Consider the following 13650-nt stretch of genomic DNA (forward strand, 5'->3'; position numbering starts at 1 on the left):
TCAGCCTATAGTAAAATCTCTCCATTACCTCCATTGCATTTGTTGAACCTTCAGGAATCTTAAGAAGATGATAGAATTTACGGAGCAGCGCACAGTCCATCAGAGTTACACATAAAATGCCAGAACTTTGATGATGATGAGTACAAAGACCAGCAATACTACCAGCCATACCTGGCACAGCCGCGCCATTATCATTATGAGTACCAAGAACCTCGTCATAGACAAATGGCTCATCTGCCTCCAACCTTGATTCAAGAGCTGCAAAATATGCTTGCAGATTACAAGCAAATATTTCCAACTGAACAGCTAACTGAATATCTGCATACTAACAACTTTTTGGATGAAATACAGTTTGGCTTCAGGGCAGAACATAGTACAGAATCGTCCCTGGTTAAAGCCACAGATGGAATCAGAACTTTGCTAGATGCTCGACCTGTCGGCAGCTTTCGACACGGTTGATCATAATCTCTTACTAAATCGTCTGGATTCCTTTGGTATCTCTGATAAAGCATTTACACTGGTTTCTTCCTTTCTGTCAGCTGAATACAGTCATAGCCCTGGGCAGTTACAAATCCCTCCCCACTTTTTTCTCCCATGTGGAGTCCCACAGGGCTCATCCTTGAGCCCTACTCTTTTTAATATTGATGTTTCTCAGTTGGCAACTCTGATTAGATCCTTCGGACTGGCTTTGACGTCTTATGCAGACGATACACAAATTGTCTTTTCTGTGTCAAAAAATTCTTTACCACTGTTGCAAAATTTTAAGGACTGCATGCAAGCTATCAGCTCTTGGATGAGCTCACACTGGCTTAGATTGAACTCAGATAAAACTGAAGTAGTCATCTTTGGTAATTTTTCGTCAAATCGGTCACAGTACTGCTGGCCCGCTGAATTAGGGACGGCACCAGTTCCAGCTGCCAAAGCAAAGAACTTTGGCGTGATCATTGATAATAAATTGAACTTTGAGGCACAAGTAAATGCCATTTCCTCATTGAGTTTCTTCTTGCTTAAAATAGTCAAGAAAATACTACCTTTCATTCCCATAGACAGCAGGAAAACGGTGATCACCTCACTGATTCTTGATAAATTAGACTATTGTAATGGTCTCTATCTTGGATCGACCTCAGAAACAACTCAATAAGTTGCAAATTATTCAGAATGCGGCTGCCAGACATCTGCTAGGAATTCCTAAGCATCATTCAGTTCGGAAACACTTAGAAAAGCTGTACTGGTTTCCTGTTAAGAGCCGCATTATCTTTAAGGCCCTGTGCACTATCTACAAAGCACTTCACAACTCTGGTCCTAAGTCTCTGACACGCCTATTATGTTGGTATGTCCCTAAAAGGCAACTGCGCTCAGAAGGAGCTAGATTGCTAGCAACTCCGAAATTGCTAGTTGGGGTGGCAGAAGTTTTAGGGTGGCTGCCCCATAACTTTGGAATGAACTTCCTTTTTCCATTAGAACACTTCCAACTCTGTTTGCTTTGAGGAAGGCCTTGGAAACTTGATTGTTCAGTAAATAGTGACCTGTGCCTTATATGAACTGCTACTTCAGTCATCAGCGCCAAGACACCTTCAGGTATTTGTGCACTTCAAAAATATATTAACATAACATAACACCTAAAGAGGTTCCCAAAGAATTACCGGCGCAAATACCTGAGAAGCTCAATTCACCAGTGGCACCTACATTTCCACAGGAGGCTAATACTGTTGACCATTCCTCTTCAGACGAAGAACGCGAAGAGGGCGAGATCCCAGATACAACTGTTGACCCCTGGGAGGATTATATTATTCCTACTCCATCACCTCCGTCACATCATCCAGCGGATTCTCCGCCAGAAGATATAGGTGGTTTCCACAACTTGATGGATAGAGCTTCCAATAGATTTAATCTCCCCATGGAAGTTAAGCATACAGACTGCTTCCTGTATGACTTTAAAGAGGAAGCTAGAAAGTCAATGCGCACAATACCTTTCATTGACTACATTTGGCAAGATGGTGTACAAATAATGTCAACCCCAGCAACAATACCACCAGTAGTAGCTCGCGTTGAGAAAAAATGCAGAGCTCTGGAAAATTCTCCTTGTTTGACTGGACATCCGGAACCGGATTCTGCAATCTCACAAGCAGCACAAAGGAGGTCTAAAAACCCGTCCACCTCGATCTCCACTTCTCCTGACAAGGAAGGGCGTAAACTTGACTTTACTGGAAAGCTTTCTCCACCATGGCTGCGACCACTATCAAAGCAGCCAACGTTTTGGCTATCATTGGCTGTTACGACAGACAAATGTGGTCTGATATGGCTTCCCTACTAGGTCTTATTCCCGTGGACAGGAAGCCAGAAAGATCCTCATGAAAGTAGAGCTAGCAGCCTCGGAAACAATCGATTGTGCTATGGACATAGCCAATACGAGTTTCCGTCAACTGGCAGGGGTGGCTGTATTACATCGACAGGGATGGTTAAAGGCAACCACATTTAGACCAGATGTCCAGACGAAAGTTCTGGATATGGCATATAATGGAGAGGCCTTATTCGGCAAACACATAGATGAAGTGCTTCTCTCTATCAAAAAGGATACAGATACTTCCAAGTCTTTAGCTTCCCTTCAGTACAGGAAGCTTCCTTTCAGAGGAGCTAAGGGAAGTGGTTTTTCCACTTACAGAGGGAACTACCAGAGAACGCAGCAATACCAGCCCTACCAAACACAATATAGGCAATCCTTCCAACCTGCTTCCTACCGTCAACCAGCTACGGCTAGTTTCTCTAGCCAAGGGGCCAAAAGAGAACATCGACCCAAAGCAGAGATAACAGAAGAAGACAATGATTTTATCAAAGTACCAGACCCCCTTCAATTTCCCCTCCTGTGGGTGCGAAGATATCTAGTTTCCTCCAACTTTGGGAAAGCATAACATCAGACCGTTGGGTTCTAGATCTTGTCGCCTTCAGCGACACGTTGGAATTCATACAAAAACCTCCAACTACTGCACCCAGGGGAGGTCCTCCCCATCGTCTTCACTTATTGCAGAAGGAAATAAAAATTATGCTCACGAAAGGAACACAGAGAAAGTTCCAACTGCAAATAGGGCAAGGTTTCTATTCCTGTTTCTTTTTGATCTTGAAAAAGTCAGGGGACTGGAGACCAATTTTGGAACCCAGAAAGTTAAAAAAATTCTTAAGAAACAAACTTTCAGGATGGTAACTTCGACCGAGATTTTACGACGTCTCAACAAAGGAGATTTCATGACTTCCCTTGATTTGGAAGACGCTTATTTCCACGTCCCCATTCATCTGAAACATCGAAAATTCCTCCAATGTCCAGTGGCTGGTACCCATTACCAATTCATGGTTCTCCCATTTAATCTCAAGTTGGCGCCCAATGTATTTACAAAATGCCTGGCACCTGTGGCGGTGGCTTTGCGTTCTCAAGGCCATCAAGTATTCCCATACTTAGACGACTGGCTGTTAAAGGCTTCCATGGCAAAGCAAGCGTCCAAAACCACCCACACTTGTTTACGACTGTTCAACAAACTAGGACTGACAGTCAAGTCAGAAAATCCTCATTCATCCCTAGTCAAACAGTACCTTTCCTGGTAGCCAGTCTGGACACGGTTCAATGCAAAGCATTCTTGTCAGAGGAACGTCAAATCCGACTACGTCTTTTGGCAAAGTCAAGAGTATTTCATGAAAAGGGTTCATTTCAGTGAGAAAATACAAGTTGCTGCCTGGGATGTTCTCGTCAGCGATCGATCTGGTTCATTTAGCTAGACTCAAAATGAGACCTCACCAGGAAGAATTGCCGAAACAATGTCTTCAAACATCAGGATCTTTCTAGGACATCATTCGCATTACCCAAGCTATGAAGACTGCAATGAAATAGTGGTTTCATACCCCAAACCTTTCAAAAGGATTGACTTTCTTAAAGGGAATACCAGATTTCATCCTGACAACGGATGCTTTCATGGACGGCTGGGGAGGCCATCTGCAGGACTTTCAAATTCAAGGCAAATGGTCCAGTGCCCAAAAGCAAAGCCATATCAGCAAGCTGGAGTTAAAGGTCATATTCCTCTCCTTACAGGCTTTCCTTCCAAGGATAGCAAGATCTTCTGTTCTAGTCTGTATGGACAACAGGACCAGTATGTTTTACATAAACAAAAAGGGAGGAACAAAATCTCTCACGCTTTCTACAGAAGCGCAGGAACTGTGGGATTGGGCAACAGAACAAGGAATCTCTCTCAAAGCTGAGCATGTTCCAGGTCTACAAAACACGCTGGCATATGCTCTCAGCAGAGCGACAGACAATTGCCACAAATGGGAACTTAATCAATTTCAATTGGAGTGTTTGCTCTATAAGGGAAACCAGCTCTGGACCTGTTTGCCACGAACACCAATACCAAATGCCGGTTCTATGCCAGCAGGTACCCTCTCCCGGGACTCAGGGCAATGCCCTTTCGATGCGATGGTCAGGGATTTATGCCTACGCTTTCCCCCCATCCCATTGATTCCCAGAGTACTGACCAAAATTAAGCTAGAGGGGTGTCACCTGATTCTCATCGCACCCAGGTGGCCCAGGCTTCCGGAACTCCTTCACCTCTCAGAAATGAGACCTATTCGTCTTCAGCGTCCCCCCCTCTTCTATCCAGGGACAATGGTCAAGTACTATCAACCGAATCCGGAATCTCTACATTTGCATGCCTGGCTCCTGAATTCATGGAATTCAAGGACATGATTATTCTCAGGAGTGTAGAGACATTCGCTCACAATCCAGAGCGAAAAGAACCAATAGGACATACAAGCTAAAGTGGAAAAGATTCTGTGTCTGATGCCATCAAAATAATCTACATCCATGTCAGATATCCCCGCTACAGATTTGATCATATCTTCTCTCTTTGGCAAAATCAGGTTTAGCTTTCTCTTCGGTCAAAGTGCATCTAGCCTCCATCTCTTGCTATAGAAGAGCTTTTTGTGGCAATTCTCTGTATGCATCAAGTCTTGTCAAACTATTCATGAAAGGACTATTCCGTATTTTCCCACCAGTGCGGGTACCTCCCCCGGAATGGAACCTAAATGTAGTTCTCGCACAGCTCATGAAAAGGCCTTTTGAACCCATTCATAAAGTTGATTTGAAATACCTCACATGGAAAGTTTTCTGCCCTTACTTCTGCTAGGAGGGCGAGCGAGATCCAGGCTTTCACAATCAAGTAACCTTTCTTGATATTCAAGGACAATGCTGTGATTTTAAGGACTAATCCCACGTTTATCCCTAAAGTGCCTTCTCAGTTCCACCTCGATGAGCTGGTTAAACTCTGATCTTAATTTCCACAACCTTCAACTCCTGAGGAGCAGGCGCTTCATACACTTGATGTCAAACGCTGCCTTAAGTTTTATCTTCAAAGAACTAAGGACATTTGAAAGACAGATCAACTGCTTGTTGCTTATGCCAAGGCAGAGAAGGGACTGCTATCACAAAAGCCACTATTGCAAGATAATTTCAGCTGCGATCCAATTCTGTCATAGCAAGGCTAACAAGCCTTTGAAAACGATAGTAAACGCTCACTCTACCAGAGCGGTTGCAACTTCAATAGTCCTCTTCGCAGGGGTGACGTTGGAAAAGATTTGCTGTGCTGCAACCTGGGGTACCACACATACTTTCACGCAGCACTATTGCCTGGAATTCACACAGGAGGCTGATGCAGCAGTGAGCCAGGCAGTACTTCGCCATCTTTTCCATTAAGGTAAGCCTCTTTCTAGTCTTTGGAAAGAGACTTTTGTTTTCTTTATGATAGTTGCAGATATTAAACTTTATAGTCATAAGTATATATATATATATATATATATATATATATACAGGGAGTGGCAGTTGAGAATGGGGATGAGTGTAGAAGCCAGCATATTCCAAAGCAAATCTCACCGCTGACCCCTTTCAAACCAACTTCCACCTTCAGCCCCACAATGTTAAGAGATTCCATCAACATCTTCAATGAAAATGTCATCTCTCAGGGTAAAGAATTGCATAAACAAAATTGCCAAAGAAAATCCAGGTTTATTATGAGGAATAAGCAATATGAGTCACTCCTACAGAAATTGAGCAATGATAGGAAAACCATTGTACGGGGAAGTGACAAAGGCGGAAATATCATCTTAATGTATGATAAGGAAGCCTATTCCCAACTCAACAACAGGGACCACTATGAACGTTGCAATATGGCAAGAATAAAAACAATACAAGTGGATTATCACAAGAAATTGTCCAAATGGAAAAAGAAAGCCATGTTGTCTGACGATGAGTACAAGTATCTCAGGAACGATCATCCAGTAATGCCTCTGATATACTTTATCCCCAAAATCCACAAACATATGGAGAATCCCCCTGGTAGGCCTATCATCTCTGCCAGGGGTGGATTATTGGAGAAAACATCAGTCTACATAGACTATTTTTTACAAGGGGCAGTTAAGTCTTTAAGAGTCCTATGTTCAGGACACTGGGGACTTCTTGTTCAAATTACAAGCTATTGAGTGGAAGGATGACTACTGGATGCTTGCCTTAGATGTATCAGCATTGTACACTAGCATTTTACATGAGGATGGCATGGCGGGAGTAAAATACTATCTGTCCCAAAGGGAGGAACATTACAAGGATCACACTGCCATGATTTTGGAAATGCTACAAATATGCTTAGATAACAATGTATTTATGTACAATAACCTGATATATCTTCAGCTGCAAGGAGTTGCTATGGGGGCCAGTTTCTCTCCAAGCTACGCCTGCTTACATATGGGGGCTTGGGAGGAACTGGTCCTCAAAATGCAATTCAAGAAGGAGATGGATTCTAACATCATTGTTTGGTTTCGTTATATTGACGATTTGTTTATAGTATGGCAAGGCAATAAAGAGTCAGTTGTGGAATTTGTTAGTGCCATTAACATTAAGAAGCTTAATCTTAAGTTCACGGTCACCATTAGTCAGACGAGTGTCACGTTTTTGGATACTGAAGTATATATTGACAAGGGCAAGATTGAAACCAGGCTATATAGAAAAAAGACTGACGGCAATACAATATTGCATGCGGCCAGCGGCCACCCTCACCATCTCATAGCCAGTATCCCCTACGGGGAGATGTTAAGATTGCGTAGAGTGTGCAGCACTGAACTAGAACTAGTGGAGGCACAAGCGTCCAGTAAGATTAGATTCTTGCAGCGTGGGTACTCTGAGGTAATGATCGACAATGCTATTGCAAAGTCACGCTTGAGGAAGAGACAGGATCTTTTGGCCAAATATGACCAGTCAATCACAAGTGTAGGGATGCCCAATGAAGCCTCTGAAATCAAAATTGAGTTTAGAATCATAACTGGCTTCAACAAGCAACATCAGGATCTATATCGGATTTTCAATCGCAATTGGGCAATCTTGACAAGTGATCCTATCATAGGTCCGACATTGCCACGCAGAGCCACCCTTACCTTCAATAGAGCTCCCTCTATGAGGGACCGATTAGTTGACACTAATCCTGAAATCATGGAAAGAACAACCTGGTTACAAAACAATGGTGGTTTCTTTAGATGTAAAGTTTGTAAATCCTGCACACATGGGGTCAATACCAAAACATATAAAGATGGTTTCAGTGATAGGAAGCATAAAATTGACAAGGTCCTAACATGTAAGTCAGAGTACGCCATATATGTACTCCAGTGTCCTTGCGCCCTCAGGTATGTTGGGAGTACAAAGTTGGAAGTACACAAACGTATTCTACAGCACCTGAGGCCAATATCGAATCAGGACAATACCTACCCGGTGGCGCGTCACTTCAAGGAGGCACAACAAAGCAACAACAAGGATCTAACATTCTTTGTTATTGATGCTGTCCCTGCAAGCAGGAGAGGAGGCAATAGAGAGGCTGCGCTCCGCAGATTAGAAACAAAATATATACTCCGCTTGGATTCTAAGGCCCCATGAGGTTTAAATGTCACTGAAGATTTGTACACTATGTTGGGATGATCAGTTGAACAAATGCTTGCATTCACAATATAATTCCAGTTAGATAACCGATGGTAACCGTGAACTCCTGTACATATATGAAGTTGGTTTTCTCTATGATTTTTAAATGGTTTTTATCATTTGGAAGTTATGGTTTTAATCATCTTATGTACTATTTATTATCTTAGGATGTCTGAATCAATAACATCAGGGTTTTATTATTGTAAAGTATAATAATATGCATTTTTAGATCTATTATGTTGTGACCCATTTCCTCTTGAAACCTGTGTTGATCCCATCGACGTATTGAACTCTGTTGAACAACTCTATGCTCAACTAATATTAATGATTATTGAAATACTTGAGATTCAGTTTATGGACGAGACTGGGCCCAGTCCGACCATGCTGTCCCCATATGTATTGATTCCTGCTGCTTATCAGATATATTTTTTAACACTAATAATGTTTTGCACTTTCTATCACTTAGCACTTTATTGCACTTTTTTGCACTCCCCTGTGTATGTCCAGCTGCAGGGATCTGCAGTGGACATTAGATATGTCATACATCAATCATGATTATTTGGGGATTTATCCCGATATTTCACAATTCAGCAGACACTCTATATGAATTTTATATATAGTCAGCACTGGACAAGTTTACTCAATGGTAAACAAGTACTTTATTCTGGTTTTATATGCATTGACGTCTTTTGTACATAAATCAGTATGAATTTAAGTTACGTAATTAGCCACCTATGAGCATCTAGACCTTATTCGGGCTCAATGGATTTTTTGATGAACCCTAAGCTCCACGAAAATCAGACATGAAGGGCTTATTTTACATAGTTTGGCTTTTAAATGTAATTAAGATGTTATTTATTGCATAAATGTATTTATAACCTACATCGATAATCAAATGTTTCAATATTTATCGATGCACTGCTGTTGCTGTATTGTCTGCTTTCTATGACTATGGGGTTCCCTGTCACGTGCAAGGGGAATCGTGACCTACATAAGGATGTAATCTGCACTTTCACGTTGTCATGTGAACAAGGCTCCGGGTGAGCCGAAACGTTATGGCGACTAGCACGCAACTTTTGAAATAAAGAACAGCACTAAATCCAAGGTCCGTGTCTGTGCTGCTTGGGAGGGCGCTTGTAGCGAGCGAGCCTGGAGGCGGAAACACTCTTCTCCACTATTAGGGGTGTCTTTCATAGATTCACATGCCTGAATCATTCCCCGTCGTCGGATTGGGAGTCCCACGGTACATAAAAAAGCAATAATATGCCATAAATATGCAGTAAATACTAATAGAAATAAACCAGGAAGTAAAGTAGCCTATGCTACAGTAGGAAAACTTCCACTTCTATGACTATCCTAGTCATTTTGTATAGTCCAAACTACAGCCAATCAGGCGCCAGCACCCACCAGAATGTTCTCCCCAGAGGCTCAGGCTCTCAGATTTTCTACCGCACGTCGTGTGAAGGGAGTCTCCCTGAGCTCTGCTCAGTTCTTTCAACTTTTCTTCCTTTTGGATCATTTCTTCAAGGATGTCTTCAAAGAAGTCTCTGTTCAGAGCATGTGAATCTTGTGGTAAGCTCCGGCTTTTTAAAGAGGACCCACACAAGAAATGTATTTATTGCCTCTACCCAGATCATCAAGTCAAGGACTGTTAGATCTGCAGAACCTTTCCTCAAAAGACTCTCAGAGACAGAGAGGGTCGGTTGCTTTTGTGGCTACAAAGGTTTAAGGATTCTGATAATCCTATTTCTGAGGTTGGCAGTATTGATTTGGGTTCGACTTCAGTGTCTAAAAAGAGGCCTGCGTCTGAGGTTTTGCCATCTCCTGGGGCTGAGGTTGCTAAGAAGCATCAACCTTCTAAAGGTTCTGACAAGCCTTCCTCTTCTAAGGTTGCCCCCTCAGGCAAGGACTTGGAGGTTTCTTCTGTACCTCAAAAACGGTCCAGCAAGAGTTTGCCTCAGAAAGCTGACAAGATTTCACCTCAGGAATCATCTTGCTCGTCGACGACGCCTTCTTCTGTTTTTTCGTCGACGAAGACCTCCGTCGACGCATCATCCTCGTCGACGATGACCTTCTCATCTCCTAAACCTTCGATGATTATGACGACGACAGCTTCTTCCCCTACCATGGTCTATATAACGGTAAGACCAATTTCGTCGACGACGACTAACGTCGACACCTCGTCGTCGTCGACTCTGAAGGCTCTGCCGTCGACAAAAAAGATGTCATCAACGGCTTCGTCGGCGAGCTCCATTCCGCCGACGAAGTTGCCACCGTCGACGAAGGCGTCGACGAAAGTAGTACCGTCGACGACGATCATCCCGTCGACGAAGCCCGATCCGTCGGCGAAGTCCATTCCGTCGACGAAGTCCATTCCGTCGACGAAGACCATCCCGTCGACGAAGCCCGTTCCGTCGACGAAGTCCATTCCGTCGACGAAGTCCATTCCGTCGACGAAGACCATCCTGTCGAAGAAGAGCATCCCGTCGACGAAGAGCAACCCGTCGACGAACTCCGTTCCGTCGACGAAGTCTGTTCCGTCGACAAAGTCCGTTCCGTCGACGAAAACCGCCCCGTCGACGACAATATCGACGGAACCTTTGATATCTGCTACTGAAGCAGTGGAAAACACACCGTCGACGCCACAATTCTCAACTTGCACTGAGTTGCAGGTATGGTCACCGCCTACGGTGTTCTTTACTCCAAAGCCATCATCACAGGTGCCTGACCGGCTTCTAGACTCGGATCGTGAGGATGACGTGGCTCATACATTCAGAGCGGCCACTAGTCCTTCTGAACTAAATATCAAGTTGCAGGAGGACGAACAGGAGGAGGAACAACCACCCGGACGGATGGCTTCCCAGGTGGACAGTTTACCTGTCGCACAAGTACCTGTAGCTTTACTGACCAACCTTCAATACATGTTGGACGATACTATAGAAGGTTTCCGCCTGCCGAGACTACGGGCTCGGTGCCTGCTACTCCGGCCAATGTAGTACCGGTGCCAGTATTGCAACCAACAAATCCTGCTTCTCCTACTTCACAATCTCAGGTGGAGGAAGTAGATCCTCAGTCTTCTGATGAGGAGGAGCAAAGAGAAGAAGGAGAGGTACATGATGAGTCGGAGTGGGATGAATATCAAGATCAAACACCTTCCCCTTCGCATCAAGGAGTCTCAATTTCACCACCAGTGTATGTGGTTAGCTTCCACCTTTTAATGGAACGTGCTACTAAACGTTTTCATATCAACATGGAGCACAAGGAGCAAGACTGTTTCCTTTATGATTTTAAGGACCAGCCCAGGAAACAGATTAAATCTATACCCATCATTGATTTTATTTGGCAGGAGGGTATAAAGGTCATGGCAACCCCGGCATCCATTCCTCCAGTCCTGCCACGTTTGGAAAAGAAGTACAGAGCGCCGGACAAATCTCCTGCGTGCCTTATCGGACAGCCGAAACTTGACTCTGTGATAGTCCAGGCAGCACAAAAGAGGGCTCGGAATCCCTCTTTTCCACTTACGGCCCTGCCAGACAGAGATGGCAAACGCCTAGATTCGATAGGAAAACGTGTCTCCACTATGGCGGCTATGACAGTTCGAGCGGCAAATTCATTAGCCATCTTAGGCAGGTATGACCGACAGATGTGGTCGGACATTGCACCATTTCTTGATCTCCTACCCGAACCTTCTAAGGCTGAAGCGCTCAAGATACTTCAGGAAGGTCAAAGAATCTCAGAAGAGATTATTGACTCAGCAGTGGATGTTGCCTCAACAGGTTTTCAGCAGCTAGCGGGAGCTGCGGTTCTTCGGAGACAGGGTTGGCTACGGTCTACTTCCTTTAGACAAAAAGTCCAAAATAAGGTGCTGGACTTACCATATGATGGTGAATATCTGTTTGTCCCTCAGGTGGAGGACGCCTTACAAACAATAAAGAAGGATTCTGAAATTGCAAAATCCTTAGGTTCCCTTCAATTCCGTAAACCACCCTTTCGAGGAGCGAGAATGACGAGGAACGTCCTCTACCAGAGGTGGATATAACCAACAATCCTCTTACAGACAAAACACTCAGCGATACCATACTCAACGCTATCAATCTTACGGCCAAAGAAAGCCTGCATATGCCCAAAACAGAGGAAAGGCGAATTACCGCGGAAAAGATTAGCGCCAATGAGACTTTTCACCTGCCACCACCGTTGCCCCGCTCACAAGAAAGAATTGGAGGACGAATATCCAAATTTTACTCAAGTTGGCAGTCAATAACATCAGACAAATGGGTCCTGGACATTGTGGCCAGGGGTCATGCCCTAGAATTCGAGAAATTTCCTCCAAATGTTTCCCCTAATGGACCACCCCCAGCTCACCAGAAGGAGCTATTTGCCCAAATCAGATTGATGATGCAAAAAGGAGCGATCGAGAGCGTACCTCAGAAAATGAGAGGAATGGGGTTTTACTCCAGATTTTTTCTAATAAAGAAGAAAAACGGAGAGTGGCGCCCGATTCTAGATCTTCGAGCTCTAAACAAGTACTTAAGAAAATTAACTTTCAGGATGCTATAGCTCCAGGAAATATTGCATCTGTTAGCAGCGGGAGATTTCATGGTCACCTTAGATCTGAAAGATGCATATTTCCATATTCCCATTCTACCTCGCCACAGAAAATTCCTGCGCTTCAGAGTGGCTGCAGGGATTACCAATTCAAAGTTCTTCCTTTCGGACTACGATCAGCGCCAAGGATTTTTACCAAGGTTCTGGCTCCAGTAGCGGCGCACCTCCGGCTGGAGGGAATCCAAATTTTCCCATACTTAGACGACTGCCTTATAAAGGCGAGTTCTCAAGAAGTCGTGCAATCTCATCTGCAACAGTGTCTACACCTGTTCCAATCTCTGGGCCTTTCCATCAATCTCGAAAAATCCCAGTTGAGACCTTCTCAAAGACAAGCTTTCTTGGGAGCAACATTGGACACCCAGAAGCTCCAAGCCTTTGTCTCGGAAGACAGACAAATAAAGATAAAAAACATGGCACAGAATCTGTTATCAAAAAAGTCAGTTTCAGTTCGGATATACAAGTCCTTTCTGGGGGTGGTATCTTCTTGCATCCCATTGCTGCCGAACTGTCGCCTCAGAATGAGACCCCTCCAGGAAGAGCTAACCCAGCAGTGGTTACAGGTCTCCGGAACGTTCGAGGATCTTATCAGGATAACACCGCTAATGCAAAACTCACTACGCTGGTGGACATAAAAACGTAATCTCCAGCAGGGGTGTGCATTTCTTCAAGAGTCACCGAGCCTCACCATCACGACGGATGCGTCTCTAGAGGGCTGGGGGGCGCACCTTCAAGGCCTCACAATCAGCGGCAAGTGGACTGCTCCACAACAACGATGGCACATCAACCGTCTGGAGCTGATAGACATTTTTCTTGCACTCAAGGCGTTTCATGCAGTCATTCAGGATTCCAATGTGTTGATAAGAACAGACAACACAACAAGTATGCATTACGTCAACAAGCAAGGAGGAACTCGATCTCTTCTCCTCTCCCAGGAAGCCCAGGAATTATGGGCATGGGCTTTAAAGCACAATGTAAATCTTCAAGCAGTGCATGTTCCGGGAATAGAGAATGTCTTGGCAGACTCACTCAGCAGGACGACGGTCACCACTCAG

Source organism: Lissotriton vulgaris, chromosome 1_1, assembly GCF_964263255.1.
Source record: "Lissotriton vulgaris chromosome 1_1, aLisVul1.2, whole genome shotgun sequence".
NCBI classification, from domain to species: Eukaryota; Metazoa; Chordata; class Amphibia; order Caudata; family Salamandridae; genus Lissotriton; species Lissotriton vulgaris.